The 15,254-nt window shown below is 39.3% G+C and overlaps 1 protein-coding gene across 9 annotated transcripts in view; it reads right to left on the reverse strand.

The window, feature by feature from the left end:
• The window catches only part of LOC124132609 (unconventional myosin-XV-like), a 162,760-nt gene extending 148,276 nt beyond the window's left edge, over positions 1-14,484 (reverse strand). For 8 of the 9 annotated variants that reach the window (XM_048400885.1, XM_046496675.2, XM_046496634.2 and 5 more), the window contains exon 1: positions 14,273-14,484. The gene's annotated coding sequence lies outside the window, so the exon portion shown is untranslated. Of the gene's footprint in view, positions 1-13,667; positions 13,972-14,272 lie in introns of those variants that run through there. The other variant, XM_046496627.2, reaches the window with a different exon arrangement.
• Positions 14,485-15,254: the final 770 nt, after the last annotated feature.

Below are 15,254 nucleotides of genomic sequence, written 5' to 3' on the forward strand. Positions count from 1 at the left end.
CTATTCAACCCCGGATCTTCACGGATCGCCTAGCATACAGGAAATACAACTGATGTCCAGTGGTTTTTATGGCAAATTTCACATTTTCATTGACCAAGTTTGGTATCTCCTGTTCATTAATCTCAAGCGATCGCGTAGTTTCTGTGTGCGTATAATACTTTTAAAAAAGAATTCTCCAAAATACTGCATCTCCTAGAATGGAGATGGCATTATGGTGGAAACTCACTACAGTCAAGAATATATGCTAAGAGATTGAGAAACAATTATAAAACTGTTATTTTCTAAAAGTCATAACCGATCTGATGAATAGTCCATGCCCACTGCGAACACCTAAAAAACGTATTTATTACCTACGAGGGCAAATACATCGGGGTTCATAAAAATCATATGTGCACTTGGGTCATATCATGTCATGAGACAACAGTGTATTGTTTCCATCATCCGGACGGCATTGTTGATATCATTTGAATCTATTTGTGACGTGAGGTCAGAATTATGTCACACTAGAAACGACATTGTAGCAGAAGATTGTTGACGTCATTTGACAAATTGCGGTTCAGCTGCTGTTGCGACTTGCTGTCTTTATAGGTAAACACTAAAATTTGTCTGTATATAGACATCTTCAGTTATGAAAAGATCATATTCGTGTTCATGTCATACTATGTTTACTACAACACTCGTGCCTAAATTCCGGTATTTCCCTCGCTCTGGCTCAGGAAGGCCCGGAATTTAGACACTCATGTCGTAAACATAGTATGAACACTCATATAACATCCTCTATTACTTGTGGATGAACACAGGTGCAAACATGCTGCAGTGAATGAACGTTGGTGCAAACATGCTGCAGTGGGTGAACGTTGGTGCAAACATGCTGCAGTGGATGAACACAGGTGCAAACATGCTGCAGTGGATGAACACAGGTGCAAACATGCTGCAGTGGATGAACACAGGTGCAAACATGCTGCAGTGGATGAACACAGGTGCAAACATGCTGCAATGGATGAACGTGGGTGCAAACATGCTGCAGTGGATGAACGTTGGTGCAAACATGCTGCAAACATGCTGCAGTGGATGAACACAGGTGCAAACATGCTGCAGTGGATGAACACAGGTGCAAACATGCTGCAGTGGATGAACACAGGTGCAAACATGCTGCAGTGGATGAACACAGGTGCAAACATGCTGCAGCTGAAACAGACTTGTCATGTCTTCCCTCATAATTTACCATTTGCAACAAAGGACCACAAATCAAAATCAAAATATATACAAAATCCATTCCTATTATGACCAACCTGTTACCAATCCAATGTACTGTTGTGCAATTTAAAAATCTTTAAGCCATTAAAAAAAATGTGTACTGTAATCATGGTAATGTTCTATTAAATGCAATCCCCTTTATGGGATCCTCAATGGCTGTTGGCTCGCCCTATGAAACACAAAGAGGAGACACTTAGTGGGGGAGTTTCTATAACAATAAAAATATTACATGTGCATTCTTACACATAACCTCCACTTTCCCATGATCCTCGGCTCAAGCATGAACAACGGCAAGACACCCTGTATAGAAATGTATGACAATGGATGAACGTAACGACTGAGGATGATCGGAGCAAACAAACAAATATACCTTTGCCTATTTACATAATTTATAATGCTGTAACCAACAACCTAACCACATAAAGGTATCAAACAGTCGACAGAGGTAATCATTTTATGTCACACATTAAATGTTTGTCACCGTCTCAAATTTATTTTTAACCACTTGCTGAATGTTACTTTGAGACGATGAAAATCGAACCTGTGACATTGACAATTCTCAATCTTGTATGATAGAAATAATCTACGTTGAACTAAAGGAGTACACTACACCATGACGGACTATATATGTGAGTAGTATATTAAAAACTTTCAATACAGTGTATAAAATCGCAGTCAAACATTCACTGAGACCAGTTCGTATTGACAGTACTCATTTAATGTTTGCAGTTTGAATAGACACAGTCATTTGTAAAGATGTAGGATAAAAAGAGCTAAAAATAGCGCCAGATCCTTAGTCCGCTTTTTGTGAATTATACATATTATCCTTACATGTGCAGCTAAAGATCCAGCAAGGTCAAATGTACTGACATATCAATGAAGAAGCCTTGTGAACATAGCTTCCTCTCAATCAACATGGGATAGAGCACATGAACCTTGGTCAGATCTCTCAACACAAGATAGAGCACATGAACCTTGGTCAGATCTCTCAACACAGGATAGGGCCCATGAACCTTGGTCAGATCTCTCAACACAAGATAGGGCACATGAACCTTGGTCAGATCCTAACGACACAGGATAGGGCACCTTGGTCAGATCTCTCAACACAGGATAGAGCACATGAACCTTGGTCAGATCAGGATAGAGCCCATGAACCTTGGTCAGATTAGGATAGAGCCCATGAACCTTGGTCAGATCTCTCAACACAGGATAGGGCACATGAACCTTGGTCAGATCTCTCAACACAGGATAGGGCCCATGAACCTTGGTCAGATCAGGATAGAGCCCATGAACCTTGGTCAGATACTAATGACACAGGATAGGGCCCATGAACCTTGGTCAGATCAGGATGGAGCCCATGAACCATGGTCAGATTCCTTAACACAAGATAGAGCACATGAACCTTGGTCAGATTCCTCAACACAAGATAGGGCACATGAACCTTGGTCAGATTCCTCAACACAAGATAGGGCCCATGAACCTTGGTCAGATCCCCCACATTACATTAGAATTGTTCTCTTTTTCACACTTGACTTTAAACTTAGCAAGCACAGCTCATGTATCCGACACACTGACTTCATAAATGACATCTTTAATCATCTCGCAATGTGACAGTATGACAACATATACTACTCAAAACAAGTTAAACAACACCTACAATTGGAAGGCTGTGTGTTGCAATGCCTACATGCTATGACCGATTGACTATAGTCATATGAATATATCAGGTGTTCTTTAACTTCTTTTGAGTAATATACATGTAGTGTAATCATGGTAACGTATTACTCTCCACCTAAACTGAAAACATAAACACTTTGATTTAAAAAATATATATAAAATTGAGATGAACAATAACAAAACTTTTTGCGACACAAAATGTTCATGTTTTAGCTGCATTTGTTTCTACAGCATGTCTAACTGTGTAATTTACCTGTATTGCCAGTACACCTGGCTCAGGTAAATAACAGGTGAGGAAGTTGACGTATGATGTCTCTCTGTGTCTGTTTACCTGCAGGGAGCATAATGCATCACCTGAGTTGTCCCCATCACACACTGGGTTAGGTCTATAGAGGCTTGATTTACCTGGAGAGCGGGAACTTCTTACAAGTATTTAACATGAGTGTTTATCAGTGCACAAAGGTGCACGATCAGACAACATGGCATCTTGTGGGGTTTACACACACAGAACCTACACCCTTTCAGCTGACTGTGGTACGTGGGAAACGATACAGTCATGATCTTGTACAAATTGTAAACACTAGTCTGAATGTTTCTCACAAATAGAATGAATGTTTCTCACAAAATAGAATGAATGTTTCTTATGAACTTATGTGAATGCTTCTTACCTTGCCTAAACGCTCCCTATGTTTCTTAAAATGTTTCTCTGAATGTTAAATCTTACAAGATTTGTCTGTATGTTTCTTACAATGTATGCATGCTTCTTACAAGATGTCTGAATGTTTCTTACAAATTGGCTGAATGCTTCTTACAAGATGTCTGAATGCTTCTTACAAATTGGCTGAATGCTTCTTACAAGATGGCTGAATGCTTCTAACAAGATGGCTGAATGCTTCTTACAAGATGTCTGAATGCTTCTTACAAGATGTCTGAATGCTTCTTACAAATTGTCTGAATGCTTCTTACAAGATGTCTGAATGTTTCTTACAAATTGGCTGAATGCTTCTTACAAGATGTCTGAATGCTTCTTACAAATTGGCTGAATGCTTCTTACAAGATGTCTGAATGCTTCTTACAAATTGTCTGAATGCTTCTCACAAGATGTCTGAATGCTTCTTACAAATTGTCTGAATGTTTCTTACAAGATGTCGGAATGCTTCTCACAAGATGTCTGAATGCTTCTTACAAGATGTCTGAATGCTTCTTACAAATTGTCTGAATGCTTCTTAGAAATTGTCTGAATGCTTCTTACAAGATGTCTGAATGTTTTTTACATGATGTCTGAATGCTTCTTACAAGTTTCTTACAAGATGTCGGAATGCTTCTCACAAGATGTCGGAATGTTTCTTACAAGATGTCGGAATGTTTCTTACAAGATGTCTGAATACTTCTTACAAGATGACCCCAAGGACAAGATAGTGTTAGTCTGCCTTTCCTCCACAGTTTGTTATTGGTCAAACTATCCCCTCAAACACTGACCAATGGATGGAAGACTAATCCCTATTGCTTGACCTTCAGCTTGGTGTTCATCAATCACGGTGCTCTCAAGGAGATATTTTGTCAAACAAACCAGGCTGCTGATGTTATTAACTAGCACTGTCACAAGGCAACTTTACTGCCCATCTTTCAGAGGCAAGGAGTTAACTGACTACAAGAGTCCAGTTTCCACCCTTGCCCAAACAGGCTGCAATTATGGAGTTATATTTTGGCTGAATTAACGAGTCTATGCATAGTCCAATCAAAATCGTGTAACGAAATCATCATCCGGTTCGTAAAGCATGTGTATCGTCAACTTGGCGTCAACAGATATTTTCAAAATCTTTTCATGTTTTAATCAACGTGCTTACGTGATTTGACACACTTCACGAGGTAACACCCATATTATAACAAAATAAATCTTGATTATCGATCAGACTGCCTTCATTGAGCGATGCCATTTTGTCTGAAACAAATGCAAGTGCTATCACAGGTGGAATCTGATTGGTCAAAAGTAGGGACACAGAATGGACATAACCCGTAATAGCAACTGGTGGCGCGACAATCGAACCCAGAAATTTCGGCTTAATTCGGCAATGGCAGAAACTGGACTTTTATAGTCAGTTAACTCCCTTGCCTCGGTAAGATGCTTACTGCCTTGCTGAATTGCAACATAAGGAAACATGTCCTGAATCACAGACGGATATGACAAGTTCACTACCACAGGGCAGACAGAGAGATGTTTGCAGAAAGCAAAGGGGTTGAACATGTTGAAGGTCATTGTCATAACAACGCACGTTTCTGAGAAAATCTTCTCAGCTACATTCCTAGAAAATGTATATTTGGCTACCTTAGCTGTGGTTGAGTGACAATGAATGACAGCCCGACACATGTCTCCCTGGATAGGTAGGGGAGCCCCATCATGGTCGTGTGCAACTGGCAGGTGCTATGCAATATGGTCTGTGTCACATAAGTCTTCATAGAGTATTCCGTCACTGTCATTGAGGGCAAATCCTCTCTTGTGAAGTGTTATTTTTGTATGTCAACATGAACATGGTGAACAACATGGAAGGCTTCCATTAAAACACAAAATATTTCCACACTTTCAACCAACAATCTTGCATGACTACAATCAAGCATGCTCTTTCTATCATGATTTCAAAGAGCACCATATGACGCTTGCTCAAAAGTTGCTTGATCAAAGTAACAATATTCAAGGCCTCAGTAAGCTTTCAAAAAATTTTTTATGGCAGACATGAAGAGAACATTTCCAAAGTTGACGCATTAGTGACAAAAATAATGTCCAATGAAATTTGCTATTTTGACTTGTACCATATGTTCCCATTTTTGTCAGATAAACAATTGACTTGCCTTTGCAGGTGTTTGCCACAGGTGCAGGATATGCTCACCTTTTGTGGAAACCTGGTATCATCACTATTTGACTGATTTAATAACACATGCTCATGATGTAGTCAGATTCATAACTTGACTCTGCTTTTAGCAGATTTCTATAATTATTGAAAGGGTTGTGTTGCTTTTATTTATGAGACTGAGTGTTAAGAAGAAATAAAATTACCATTACATAGTTTTCAATTAACCATTGGCACTCATTTGTTTGACAAATTCAGTAAAATATCTTCCAATGTTTATCTTTTTTTAAATTGCTAAAAGGTTTTGTTTTAGCTTATCTGTTTTGGCTGATAGGTTAATCTAGACTGGTTATTCTCAGGTGATGAGGTTTATATTTATCCCAACAAAACAAAATAGTGTTCCTTACACCATATGAACTTACCCAACATTCCTCAAAGACAGTGACAAGTTATAGAGGACTTCCTCATTGAGCATAGGGCGATATGAGTGATATCATACCAGGACGCCATCACACAGACTGAGGCCTGAACAAACACTGAGTTAGGCTTGCTAAAATAAGATATTGTGCTAACTATGATCAATGAAGACTGACAACTGTCATGACTATTGAGTAGGCAAACATGAAGTAAGTACTGTATATATCTGCTACCGTAAATACCCCAGTATGTACTTCTCTCAAGCATGGTTTACTTAAACATATCGTAATGGTAATGATTGATCAGAAGTGCTAACAATATACTTTATATAGATAAATCAAGAACACAGGAGTAGTCCTGGGGTTCGTGTGTTTTCCTCTGTCTTACATCAAAGATTACATCAATCCTTTTTCACTTAGTGAATCTAAATACGTCTACAAACTTGCACACATAAATCTGTTATCCCTGCATATAAAACAATGCCAAGCATAATACGAAATACAATCGAAATTGTAAATCAACATGTCTAGCGAGGTTTAATCGCAAATTTCACATTTTCATTCGCAAAGTTTGTTATAGCGCTGTTCATTCACCTGAAGTGTTACGATGTAGTTTTTTTACCAACAGAAAAAGAGTTTGATGAAAGTGTAACCCATACATGTGCCGACCCCTTTCTACAGAATCTTTGTTCTGGTCCTCAAAATTCGGCTTATCTATGGTCATATACAGCATAAAAAGGACCCTTTTCACTCACTCACTCACTCACTCTCACTCACACCAAAAGTTATTTTACCTTTTACCTTGAAGTTTTAATAGTAATGAAGTCAAATGAATTCAGAAACTTTGAAACCTTTTTATAAAATACTTTGAATGCTAAATTTTAAAACCAAACTACATGCTTGCGTTACAGATAGCATCATCGTGTCACCAACAACAACAGCTAAACAGAGCAGTAAACACGTAAGTACTTTTTGTAGTAACTACAGCCTGTAGCCATCTTGAGGCCCGCGAGTCTATCTATCAGTTTCTGTCAACATGTCTGTTTGCCCACCATCATTGTCAACAACTCGGTTTACAAGCCCGTCCATCAAGCAAGCCCCTTATGCTGTGGACATAGTTAGTGCCATCTCTCCAAATGTAGGCTTTAATGCTTACACACTAAAAAACCCATAGAAAATAAAAGCCTTTGGATGTGCAGTGTTAGCTTATGACATGTATGAGTCTCATTGTGAAGAAAAAACTCCCGTCTCTTTTCTTTTCAGTCTCCGAGATCAAACTGGGCTAAATGTACACATAAGTCAGCTAACTGATTAACATATGAAAGAACAGGGAGAAGTCTTTGCAACAAGGATGGTAAATTTTACTGATAAAGATAGGTATCACATTAAAGCTTCATTGAATGGTTGATCAAAAGTTAAACATCAGTGGTAGAGCAATAAAAAGGAATATTTATATAACACCCCCGGGATATAATGCAAGAGACAGTGATGTACCAAGAAGACGTACATGCATAGAAAGATTTAACATTAATTTCAGTGCCTGCTTACTCAAGGTATAATTCCTTCAAATTAAATTCAGAGTTTCCATTGCAGCTGAATATATTAGAAATGATGAATTATGTCCATGAAATCTGTATTGTCATCTTACGTGACTACGTGACATCTTACGAAATGCTGTTCCACTCAGCTCTATTTTAGTACTGTAATGTCATAAGAGACACTCGTTGTCATTCATCGAATGCAAATTTTTGTTGTTTCAAGTGACTTCTTCAACAGATAGTATCAGTGTCCTGCTAGCACCACCACCGGGTGAGATAATCCCAGTGAACACCTTCGGCCGGTCTGATGACCCGACCAGGCCACATCACGGCCCATCAACAGCACAGGTAGACTGAGATATATGCTTGTGTCGCAACACCTGTCAGGTATCGGCGCCTGTGCGAACCACTCATGTCCTCATAATCTACCTCTGCTACCTGCAATTCCTCCTCATACCTACATAATGTATCGTCAGAGTATTTGCCTAGTTCAACCTGCAATTGCGTAGTCACATGCCTACTGTTACATATGTCCTAAGGTGTTGAACACCCTGACATGATGTCCTAGTGCTACATATGTCCTCTAGGTATGTAACAAACTGACATGATGTCCTAGTGCTACATATGTCCTCTAGGTATGTAACACCCTGACATGATGTCCTAGTGTCACATATTTCATTTTGGTCTGTAACACCTTGACATATATTTATTTGTTTATGTGTTGATTAACACCACTCTCAACAATATTCAAGCTATGACAGAGGCCTGAAAATAATCAAGTCTGAACCAGACAATCCTGTGATTGACATCATGAGCAGTGATCTACGCAATTGGAAATGCATCAACCAAATCAGTTAGCCTGACCACCTGATCGCTTCAGTGGCCTTTTAAAAGCATGAGTTGCTGAAGTGAGTGAGTGAGTTGGGTTTAACACCACTTAAAACAGTATTCCAGTTATATTGCAGTGTGTCAGCTTAATGTGGGAGGAAAGACCGAAGTGATGCAGGTCTCAGACCTATACCATGTATACCACTTCGGTGAAACCCACGAGCACAGGTATGGTGCTGACAAACCTAGAAACGTAATCGTGGCCAACACGGGATTTGAACCCACAATCATAGGTTTCTGGTATGCCCAAGGAACACAACTCTGCACAGCGAATAGCAGCGCCTTAGACAACTGGGCCACCCATGCCCCCGAGTTGCCGAAGGCCAATTCTAACCAATTAAGGAGGCAGTGTGTCAGTTACAACCAACCACAGCTGCATTCCCCAGCCAGGCCAACGCCTTGTATAATGATGTGTCTGCCAACCTCAAAATCAGAAAAAAAAATATTTGATCAAATTGGACAGAATAGGAAGAATGTGGTGAAATTTTACATTTTAAATATTTTGTTCATGTCCATTTCATGTAAAACATTTAAAACCGAAGATCATGAGAAGACGTCTGGCCAGTATACAAACAGCTTCTACCAGTGTCACATTGTATTGTTGATGGTAAACAATATCCAAGTCTGTCTCACTGTTGCAAGAAGGAGAAAGAAAACACTGCACAATGTTGGAAATGTGAATTGAGTCAGAGGGACTGACATCTTATTGACAGGCCACACTTTCCACTAGTGACGTCTCCATATCATGTGACACTATGCGTACCCTGAGTTTCAGGTTCCGTCTACAGAGATCACGAAATGTGAAACGCATGTCGTGTTGAACCGATTAAACAATTTCAACAAGAACGATTTAAGATGATGAATAAATAAATTGTCACCATTACTTAAAAAATATTATGTATAGTTTCGTTTATGAATTTTACTGTTTTTCCCAATTTAGATGACGATTTATTTAAAGATTTCGGTTAGTAACACTGACATTGATATAGACTTATAATACTGTTATACAAAATATATCTTGTATAATATGCTACACGAAAGCATAGTATTGGACTACATACAGTAGGAGGCATGGAAGAAAATATAAATTAATCGTTATGAAAGATATTCTTATTATGAAATATCAATAACAGTTACAATGTTGCTATATCCAGTATGTATAGTGTAACTGTAAGACAAATATGGTTGGAATTGTTTGCTGTACATAGAGACACACGTGGGTTGTTTGCGTGAGCAGAACCTTGCGCCGTGGTCGTGACTAGCTGTTGTTGAGGCGGACAGGCCAGTCCTATGTATAATAGATGCATTAATCAGTGTATACAACCAGCATCATGGCAGGCACTCAGAGCTGTCTTTACTGATGGCACAAATACACATTCAAGACAAGCACATACAGCCACATCACTGAACCCCTTAAACACCTAAAGCCAAAGACTTGTAGATCATCTTCAAGACCGATACTTTTTGGTATTTCATGACAACTCTGGTGAAATGAAAGTATGACGAAAGAAATTGTTTCACTCTTACCTCAGTGTGAACATGAAGAAGAGCAGGTTTTGTAGTTTAACCAACTTTTTTCAATCCCTTATAAGGAATCTTTTTGATACTGCATATACAACCTCCTTAACAGCCTACTAAACAGAGTCTACTGGTTTCCGTTATATATTTAGCATCAGGGTCTTTCTTGGATTTTCAACTATGTGCCCATGGCAGATAACTTGGACTCAATCTGGGTTTGATTGTATTTTGTTGTTTAACAACGTACTCTGCAATATTCAGTTATATGACCTATAAATAATTGAATCTGGATCAGACACCCCAATTAATTGATATTGTGAGCAATGATTCATGCTGCTGGGTATGAAGACATGCAAATCATCCAAATCACTGAATCTAACCATCCAGGTCATGTGATCCAAAATCAAGAACTTTTCTTAACATCAGAGACATTTTTGCATGGCATTGAAAATACAATAATGAATATAACATTTCTCTTACTTGTCTTATCAGTGAAATATATGCCATGTGTGCAAAACTCAAACACTACCGTAAGAGTATTATCAACTGAGACAACCTGAATAGGGAAATTAAATACCAATCCTTGAATTTCACAGACATTTCTGAACATCCTGGGTCAAATATTGGCCTCTTAGATATATATAACTGAAGACGAAAGTAGAAGGTGAAGTACTGTTTGTGACTAATACCTTAGCCTATCCCATTTACACAAGTTGAAATCACCTACACTGTAGGCATATTAATATACATGTACCTGCTACCTTCTTCAAATCACAATAAATAATTGGATGGTCAGCTACACATGAACTCACTTAGCTGTACAGCCACAGTTTATTCATGACATGCTGACCAGACAAGCTGGTAGACTTGACTAAAGTACCGTACCTGTGTTCATGATCTGTGCCACTGGAGGCCATTATCTACCAGTCTGAGATACTTACCCAACACTTGTGAGATAACGCCAGGAATACTGTCTACAATATCTGCCCGAGCATGCAACAGGTGCTGGGAGTTCAACCAAACAACTGAGTGAACTACTAGCTTATAGACCTGTGAAGATCCGGGGTAGAACAGGTCTTCAGCAACCCATGTTTGCCGCAAAAGGCGACTATGCTTGTCGTAAGAGGCAACTAACGGGATCGGGTGGTCAGACTCGATGACTTGGTTGATGCATATCATCGTATCCCGAATGAGTAGATCGATGCTCATGATGCCATCACTGGATTGTCTGGCCCAGACTCAATTATTTACAGACCGCCGTCATATAGCTGGAATATTTCTGAGTGCGGCGTTAAACAAAAAACAATCAAAACTAAACAAAACTAGCTTATACAGTGCTTGGAGATGAGGTGAAATTGGGTAATTCCCTATTTTGACTTGTACCATATGTTCCCATATATTTTCGGGTGAATAATTGACTTGCTTTTGCATGTGTTTGTGATGGGTGCCACTGGTGGGGCAGGATATGCTCACATTTTCGCGAACACCCGGCATCATAACTATTTGATAGTGATTCATAAACACATGCTCATGACATAGTCAGAATTATACAATCGACACTGCTTTATGCAGAGATTTCTATTGGATATGGAAAGGGTTTTGTAGCTTTATTTAAAGTTATTGCAAAATTATTGCACTTTTATAGAAATTTGCAAGCACATGTGTGTTTGACTGCTTGTACTAGTCTTGACTAATGCCAGATTTACAGTGTTAGCACACTGTGATACCATGTGGCAGTGCAACATAGGTAGCCCACTCAGACATGGCAGACAGACTTGAGCTGACCAGTACGTGTTCTATTCCCTTAATGATAAACACCAGGAGGTGTAGTGAGTGAGTGAGTGAGTGAGTGAGTATTGTTTTACGCCGCTTTTAGCAACATTCCAGCAATATCACGGCGGGGGACACCAGAAATGGGCCCCACACATTGTACCCATGTCGGGATTCGAACCCGGGTCTTCGGCGTGATGAGAGAACGCTTTAACCACTAGGCTACCCGACCCTCCTCCAGGAAGTACCATCTTTACGTCTCAACAGGGTCGGGGATCAAACCACCGACCTTCTGCCTTCTGGGCAGACACCCTATCCACTAGACCACAGAGGCAGTCCCACTACATGGACTTCCCAGCTTAATCTGGAGATGTCATTACCTTCCATTCAGGGCCAACAATGGTTAATGAAACATGATAAGTTATAACCGTCACAGCATCTCAGCTTGATGTACGAATTACAATAAGAAATAGACTTGCTATAAGATTTCAATCTGTACACAATAAAAACAGGTCAATAACCATAACTGATAACTGATATCCCCTAAATTGTTCACGGTTAGTATGATTACTTCAAGCACTTACTCATATTTTTAAAAATATGTTTGGGAAAATAAAATTCTATGAGGTTATCAGTTCACACAGAATTGTCTTAGGGTTTAATTGGTACTCAGAAAACATTGTGTTACCAAATGGGTTAGTCTTCTACATCTTGGGTTAAGAAATCCTTTGAATGAAAAAACTTTCAGTCAGACTTCATTTTTTAAAATGATCAAAACTGTATTGGTGGGTTGGGTCAACAGTATTCCAGTTATATCACAGTGTCAGCTAATTGTGGGAGAAAAGCGGTGAGAAAGAATGTGATGCAGGTTTCAGACGTTTACCACTTTGAACATGGGTATGGTGTTTCATATCACGTATGCTACAGATGTGTATCACGGGTGGCCCAGTCGTCTGAGGCGCAGCGATTCGCTGTGCAGAGTTGCGTCCCTTGGGCATGCCAGAAACCTATGATTGTGGGTTCGAATCCCGGTTCGCCCTGATTATGTTTCTAGGGTTACCAGCACCATACCCGTGCTCGTGGCTTTCACCGAAGTGGTAAACGTCTGAGACCTGCATCACTTCGGACTTTCCTCCCACATTAAGCTGACATGCCATGATATAACTGTAGTACTGTTAAAAGTGGCGTTAAACCCAACTCACTCACTCATTGCTGGTTGATGTAAACAGAAAGGACTAAGTGCAGGTGTATTATTGACCTTTTAAGATGCAAATGTTGTTTGTAACCATGGAAAACACATTGTTATCAATATTAATAACAATTTATGATGCAACAAAATACATGTCTGTTGTTTTCATCACCATCCTAATAAGTACCGGTATCTATTTTGTCATATATCTTCTCCTTTCTTGGTCATGTTTTGGCCAACCCTCCAATGAATCCTCCTTGTCAGCAAAGAACAAGTCCCACCTCTCATCCCTCAATAACACATGGCAAGTCCCTAAATTAACTACTCTAAATATGGGTATTTGCATTCAGTATTGAAAACATTTAAATTTTCAAGATTTACAATTAAAGAATCAACATTGTTTATTAAAAGAAATTATATAAATATGAAATTATTTTACTTCTAAAACTGCCCCGTCACAAATATTGAATATTTTCTTCTAACGACTGAAACATAATCAACATATTCACTTGGTATTGTTTTCAATAATACACAGTATCTAATTTCAGTACGTGGATAAACTACTTACATATTCAGGCACATGTTTGATTCATATTGTGGCCGGGAAACCTAAGCCATGTCTCTATATTGAATCGTGTATCCACTGATGTTACCGGGCGTGTTCAGAAGACGTTGTCACCATCTAACCGTAACGCCCAGATTTTGCAATATCTTGACCTGTTTTCCAAGTACTGGTCTATCACTTTAAAGAATCTCTGATATTGTACCTTCTCCTATGTCACTCCTACCTGCATTTGTTTCCTAAAGTCAAGTCAAGGCAGGTTCGCTAATTATTCGATTACACTGCGAATCAGGCGGAGATTACGTCAAACGTACAATGAGTATAAGATCTACATTCACGGTCAGTAATCACCAGCTACACCCCGGTCGACTGACAGCTACTGGTCACGCCTGATTGAACTGTACCTCGTTATAACGCCTTTTGAAATATCCACATGTTTAACGCACAACAGGTTCATACCCACTTCGTTAATGGAAAATACATTGTTCTTAACTAAGGTGCTAATTGCCGCAAGGGTATTTCAGCACGTGGAATATTTTAGGGTACCTGTTGGATAAGGGCGAGCGACAGACCGGCCCAACCCGGGTGTGTGTGTGTGAGGAAATTCTTACCTGTAGATCTCCGCACAGGTGTAAAATCCGACAAAGTTTGTGTCCCACAGATTGTAATTATGTCTGTGTTGTCTTATCACAATGTTTCCGAGATGTGAAAGTTCCGAAATGTAGTATCCTGTCCAGGGAGTGGCCGGGCGCGACTTTGTTTTCCTAAATTCGCCGTTTAGCCTACTCCAAGGTGTTCGGTAAGACGAAGGGTGTCATGAATAGTCATGAACATATCCGGCTTATTCATTGGTCGAAGTGAGAGGTCGTGGAGGTCAACCATCACGCGCCAGTAGATTGTGTATGTTTACATTTTTCAATTGTTCTCAGTGGAATGTGGAACGGGGAAAAAGGATTGTGTCAATTTTCTGCTGAATTTTGCAAATGGAATAAAATGTAGTTGACAAACAGGCCAGTCCACAGAGACATATGGCTGGTTGAATTATCGATCGTCCCATTCGCGTGTTCATCTGCTGTCACCGACTATTAACGGCTGTTGCTGCAATGTTGTTTCTGTTAAAGAAGAACTGTGCCATACATTGATTGATTGGCCACAGACAAAGTTCTGACCTGACATTTGAACAAACCGCAACTCCGTCTTGTCACAGGAAAACGATAATTTCCTAACAACCAATTTAGCGCTGTTTAACTCGGTGTCAGTAAACACAAGCACGATCGAAATAAAGAAATAAAACAATTCTTTGCCATAACGGGATTGATGGGTTAACTATTAAGTGTGGGAGAAAGTATTTTTAACATTTACTGCAAATTCGTATCGATATGTTTTATACAATCTCACTAAAATTAGATCTTAAGGCTCACTTGCGAGCACTAAGATATGTTTTTTTTATGAGACTGTATTAACAGGAAAGTAAACATCAATGTCTGATACATCTGACTGAAACGTAAAACCGTTAAAGGTATTTACTAATAATAAATGTCGTACATTTAAATAGATATAGCGTATCTTGAAACTCAAGATACCATACGGGTG

This window comes from Haliotis rufescens, unplaced genomic scaffold, assembly GCF_023055435.1.
Source record: "Haliotis rufescens isolate VD_foot unplaced genomic scaffold, xgHalRufe1.0.p SCAF_20, whole genome shotgun sequence".
Lineage (NCBI taxonomy): Eukaryota > Metazoa > Mollusca > Gastropoda > Lepetellida > Haliotidae > Haliotis > Haliotis rufescens.